Genomic DNA, 6,821 nt, shown 5'->3' with positions numbered 1-6,821 from the left:
TATTTATTTTATGTTTGATATATACGAGAAAAGACAAATTAATTATATAAAATAATTATTGATATATTCATTAAGTAGATGTTATATTAAATATAACAATTAATATATATATATATATAAGTATTATTTATAATGAATGAAATTATAAATAAATATAAATAACATTAATTAATTAAAAATTTTCAACAAAACATCAAAATCTTTCAATTTATAATATTTATAGTTTTAACGACTTTTTCTTTAAATGATAGATTTTATTATTTTGGTAATTTTTTTGTTGCTATAATTTCACATTTATGTATGCTTAATTAATGGTACTATAATAATATTTTTAGATTGAAAATTCGAGTTTTATCAACCGTTTATTTTGATAAATAATTTATAAATACTACTGTAATATTTTAAGAGGTGGGTGGTATGCTCTAATCTTATATTGGATTGGAGATTTTATCTCACTTAAATTTTTTTTTTTTAAATTGAAAATTTTAGAGTTAAAAACATTGCAATTTTTAACTGGATTATGTAACTAAAGTTATAGTAGCTAGCTAGTTTAATATATAGCTTAAATCAATAGTTTGGAAGAACCTCACAAATCTTTTCATGAGAAAATCAAAGAAAATTTTACAAAGATGAGAGAAGAGGCATCTCTTATTTCTCTCACACACAATCTTCATTATTGAGGTGAAAATGGAAGGCTTAATTCCGACTTGTCACCCACCACTAAAAGAGAAAACACACATAAACCCTAAACAAACCCCCCTGCTTTATTCTCAACGATACATATTACACCACAACAGTTAAAGAATATTTTTTAATTTGATGGTTCAGAGTCGAATCTGGTTCAGGCATGACTTCACGTCAATAAAATGGAAATTATTATATTCCAAGTATTGTTTGTAAGTAATCCCCAGATATGCCGGTGGGCGGCCATCACCTGTGAATTCTGGTGCAGGGCTCACGACTGTGTCCAATGATGGCCCCAGAAGTAGGGGTAGAGTTGCCCTCCTAACTTCATTGTTCACCACTACTCGATGTAAAGCACTCTTGTATTTGCCATTTGTTAAAACCTATCATAGCAAAAGATGAGTAATTAAATTTACATGAAAATGTCTATTTACAGGTCTTCATATCTATATATGTGTGCACCCATGAAAATTTAATATACCTCAAGAAGATCAGCAATATTAACAAAAATTCAGTCAGGCTAAAGGTTTACTTTGAGCCGCTTGCCCTTATGTTTAACTTGTAAGCCACCACTTCAAGCCACCACTTACATTCTGGATGATAAGGATAATTAGACTAAGACCGATATGAGCAGATTGCCCAATTCGTTTTTCAGAATGTTGGCGTTATGGATAGTCATTTACGGTAAAGAAATTGTAGCCCGATTTCAGATTCATTTTCTTCTCTATATCTAGGGCTGTTGAAATCTTTCCAAGCAATTCAATTCCTAGTTCTCACACCTTCCGGGTACTCCTGTAAAATCTCACTGTTTACAAAACAGAAGGGCAATCTGGCTAATTAATTAATATTCGATGCGCAGTCCTGGAAGCTAGAGTCTAATAATAAGAAATTAATATTGAAATGACCTGAAACCAGGTGGATTAGAAGGGCAGTGAAAGGTAGGATGGACAGCCATCTTGACAAATTCCCGGCTAACGTGGTTGATATTGCCTTTGCTCCATCTGATCAAATCTGTTGGATACTTGGGGTCTTACTTTCGTTTGTCATCCTCAGGCAGATCAAAGAATTCAAATATTTTGTCTATTATTCCTTTGATCACAGTGTCTGGGATTCCATGGTTTGTCACCTACATGAATAGAATAGTCATTAAGCCAGCTTTTTCAATTTATTGATATAAATTAGCTGCATGCATGAGAGTAATTTAATAATAATAACAAAATAAATAAAAGGTAAAACAAAGACTTGTTTTTCATACAATGAAGCAGCCATAGTCGATGCATGCTCGGCCCAAGTCTTGCACGGCCAGAGACCAGAGACCGGGATCAGAAAAGACGAGCTTTGAGGAATCAAGAACAGGGATTGCCTCATCCTCTCCTGAAAAGGAGTCTTTGGTAGTGTAGAAAGAGCAACCATTTGAGTGTAATAAGCATGTCTCATCGTACATTTTATGTATTGGGTTTATGATAAAACTAGATTTAAGTAAGAAATAGAAAACAGTATGGAATGGTATTTTACTTGAACTATTTATAGGCTGCACGCATTCGACAATATTATCTAAATTCTGGTATTAGGCCTTATTAAATTTATCTTTGTACCAATTTTTCGTAATCTTTATTGAAATACATATTTATAACTTTAAATTGTAATTAAAAAAAAAAGTTGCACACTTGCTTTTTTTTTTTTTTTTATTTAAATTTAGGTGAGGGAGTTTATTTAAATCTAGGATTAGAAAGACATATATACCAGCAATCTCTCTTTGGACTATAGTAGAATTCGCAAATAAGTTCAAATTTTTAACTTAATGAGAGCACTAAATGAATTTTACAAACTAAATTAACCCTCATTGTAATTTTTTTTTAATATCAAAGGAAATTAAAGTATTTTTTTTATTATTTTTAGGATATTTTTTCCTTTTTAAATAATGCCAGCTATTTAATGTCTGTTCAATAATGGCAATACATATTTATTTATTTTCATTTAGATAAGGAATATAGACATAATAATTTATGCATATACTATTACATTATATTTATAAACGGTAAAATAAATAAATAAATAAATCAATTAATAATAGTGAAAATAAAAAATTGAGATTTCTCTTACTTTAAAAATAAAAATAAATTATTTTATTAGAAAATATTATATAAATGAATTATATATTATTTTTATTTAGGAAAAAATTTTAGTTACTCGAGTTAAAGTGATGAAATATGTTCTCATCGAAGTAATCAATTAAAATTAAAAATTTAATTTTAATCGGAATTAATTATGAAAAAAATATAAATTTTTGGAACTCATTCTCATTTTATTTCTCTTATATAATTAAATTTTAAAAAAATTAATAGAAAATGTAAAAATAATATAATTTGTGAATCAATATACTTTCGATGAAATTAAAAGCTTTTTCCACCTTGCAATGCATTGCGCTTATCAAATCCTGGGTTTTCCAGTTGAAATATGACACTAGCTCACTTACTTTTATATTTTTTAATAAAAAAAATTATTTATCAGTAATTACATTATATTTATAATAAAAATCTTGTTTTAAATTTAAAATATCACAATATAATTATTTTCTTATATTATTAATAGTTATATCCTTTCATTAATTAAAAATCTCTACCATAATAAATGTTATTTCAATTTAAAACTTTAAAATTATTTAGTATAATAAATTAATCTTAAGAAATATATTAAATTATGACACCACAATTGAATAATTTTTCAGGATTGAAAGTTTTTACAATGAATTAAGAGGAGAAGACTTGTACAAGACAAAAACCTCACTTAAACATAAAAATAAATAAATAAATAAATATCAAAAATATTATTTTTAGAAAAAACAAAAAATGGCATATCACCTTTATAAATAATCAGAATGATTTCAATTTTTTTATTGAAAAAAATAAAGCCATAAAATAAGTAGACCATTTGGTGAAGTGATCGATGGTGATAATGACAAATTTATGTGATCCTGATGCTTTGGGAAATGGGCCAAGTATGTCAATGCCCCATTGATAGAAAGGCCAAGGACTGTTGATGGCTGAAAGTATCTCTGCTGGCTATCGAGGGATGTTGCTGTGAGCTTTGCATTTTTGACATTTCTGGACTAACTCTTTGGCATTTTGTACTGTTGTGGGCCAAAAAAATCCTTGCCTTAATGCTTTCTTAGTGGTCGTTCTTGCTCCTTCATGGGCGCCGCATAGCCCTTCGTGGATCTCGAGTAGTACTAACAATCCATCTTCTCTACTGATGCATTTTAACCATGGTTAGAGGTAAGATCATCTGTATAACCATCTGTCGAGCATACTGTATCTTATCGATCTTTGTACAATTTTCTTGGCTTCGAGTTGATCTTCTGGGAGCGTGCCTTGGTCAAGGTAACAAAAAATTGGCATCACCCATGTTTCTTCAATTTTGATAGGGAGAACTTCTTCCTCTTTGTCAACGGTTGGCATGGTTATCACCCATGTTCGCCCACTGTTGTTACTTTGACTAGACTATCAGCTCCTTGATTCTCCTCCCTAGGTATTTGGAGGATGTTTATTTCTCCTCCTTCAGCTCTTATTTTTGCTAGCATTTCTTTGATACGAAGTTCATATTTTCCTAAGTTCTGATCTCGTACTTGAAATTTTCCCTGCACTTGATTAACAACTAATTGTGAATCACAATAAATATTTATGTTATGGATTTTTACCTATTTAATGATTTAGAGGGCCATGAGGATGGCTTCATATTTTGCTACATTGTTTGTTGTTCGAAAAGCTAGTTTTGCTGCATACTTCAGCTTTGCTTTATATGGTCCTTCCATTAGTATTCGAATTCCTGCGCCAGAGGAGCTTGATGCTCTGTCTATCCATACATTCTAATGTTCATTGATACTATCCTTTCTTTCAGGTACTGGGGTTAGCTCAGCCACAAAGTCGGTGAGTACTTGTGCCTTCAACGCTGTTCTTGCCACGTTCCTAATATCGTACGCTCTTAAGTTGACCGACAATGTCACTAATCATCTAGATGTCTTTGGTCTGTGCAAACTGGGGCTTCTTTTTGTATGTTAGCTATATCAGATTGCTCTACCATTTTATTGCTCTTGTCCATATCTATTCACAGGATTTTTTTTTTCCTGTACACCCAACACAAGGAGATTTCTCCCCGTTAGTTCATATTTATGATGTAAATGCACTGTATGTAACAAATAAGGACATTGAGCAGTTGTACTTAACAAAGAAAAGACACAAATTCATAGGTTAAAACATACCTCAAAAATTTTTCTCTGATACCACAAAAACATGTCACACCTTACCCCTCTGTAAGGTATAACATGATCCCATAGAATACCTAATGAACTACCGAACTTCACCTACCGATAACTCATTAAGTACCCTACAAGGGATTTTAAAACAATTTTCTTATTTTTGACAAGTGGTGAGCATTTTATAATAAGTACTTAAAACATTTAGTTAAATTAAATCTAGTTGGAAATTTTAGCCCATTTTCTTTTTCCGCAAATTTTATAAAAATTTTGACAGAGTTCCCTCTGTATTTTGAGAAAACAGTTCTTCAAATACCGTAAAAGCACTTTTAAAAATTTTCTCAACAACTGCTTTAATTTCATACTCAATCTCAATCAATTTCTCAAATTCACAAGTTCAATAATTCTCAAAATACTGTCAATCAATATCATTCATATTTCATTAGAAACAAAACAATTTAGATACATCATTACAAAATTTACATTAAGAGAATTTCAAACTACAATAAATATTATAACTTTATACAAACTTTGTACAAGCTGCTCAAGACCGATTTTACATGTCCATACAATTACGTGCAATACATACATCAAAATGAATATTTACAGTTAGGGTATAAATTATACCCAATAACTTCTAGCAGGTAGCTCCCCTGGCCTCAGCAGCTCAATCTGCTGTTCCTCTAGTCTCGATATCTGTGACAGCATAACAAGCTATCGCTGAGTGGTGAACTCAGTGGTGCACAAACTAATAATTTAAAATTTAATACAATTTATGCTTGAAAATTCAACAAATAGAATTTTTAAAATTTTAAATTCTTCAAAATCCATGACCTCCAGAAATCAACATTTTCATTCATGCAAATTATTCATTCGAATAACATTTTAATCAAATAGTAACTATTTATTTATATTTCTTTTAAATTTTGAGGCAATGAAAAAAATTTTGAATCATTGACAAATTATTTATTTCAATAACAATTTATCAAATTATGCATAATTTAAAGGGCGTTGCCAACAATACACACAGTCGAACCCATGACCCAAAATTCGAATAGATGCCGTGTTGTACACCACGACATTTCACATTCTCCCAATAACCGAGGCTAAAAGGGAGAAACAAATACTAGCTAGTATATATGAGTACTCATTCACATCATTCCCCAACTGGCAAGCCAGAGAGGAAGAAACTCGCCCCATCAAGTGGAGGAGTTATCTCACTAGACAAGCTAATGAGAATTTGTTAGTAGTATGCCCTAGAGCATATCATTTAGTATGTATTTTGTATATATTTTATTAATAAAAGGCATTTCCACTTTTCCGTTTACATAATATATTTATGTGTAATAGAAAAGGTCCATTGATATTTTGTTAGAAATATTATTCTTAAGTTGTTAAGAATATGAGTGACAATATTTCTAGCACAAAGTATCATAAATAGGTTCACAATCAAGGATACTTCATAATAAGGACATGACTTATCCAAAAAGATTGTATTCATGTTTGTTCCCAAGTTATTTATATGAGATATAAATAAGATGGAATGGTGAGTCTCATGCCATATAACAAACATGATAGGCACTTATACATGATAAGTAGGCCGAACCAGTGACACTTATGACAAGCACATGGAGTTTACTCTTGTCAATGTTTTGTCATAAATCATATCAGTGCATATAATCTTTAGACCTGAGATAGCATAGTTATCTTGTATATAGGTAGTTTGAGTTTGATATCGCTTTCATACTTGTATGTGTATGGGTATATGGGCATCTGTTGGCTCCTACTAGTTATATATGGAGGTAGGTGTTGATCAAGATGGAATCTCCTCTAAGTAAATAGAGTTAAAAACCTATGTTCATTTAATTGTTCTTGATTTTTCAAG

General features: G+C 30.5%; 1 pseudogene; it reads right to left on the bottom strand.

The window, feature by feature from the left end:
• Positions 1-824: 824 nt before the first annotated feature.
• LOC110662345 (2-oxoglutarate-dependent dioxygenase 19-like) lies at positions 825-2,128 on the bottom strand (annotated as a pseudogene).
• Positions 2,129-6,821: the final 4,693 nt, after the last annotated feature.

Source organism: Hevea brasiliensis, unplaced genomic scaffold (genome assembly GCF_030052815.1).
Source record: "Hevea brasiliensis isolate MT/VB/25A 57/8 unplaced genomic scaffold, ASM3005281v1 Scaf408, whole genome shotgun sequence".
Taxonomy (NCBI): Eukaryota; Viridiplantae; Streptophyta; class Magnoliopsida; order Malpighiales; family Euphorbiaceae; genus Hevea; species Hevea brasiliensis.
The sequence above is the reverse complement of the archived record's forward strand: the minus strand, read 5'-3'. Positions and strand labels throughout refer to the sequence as shown.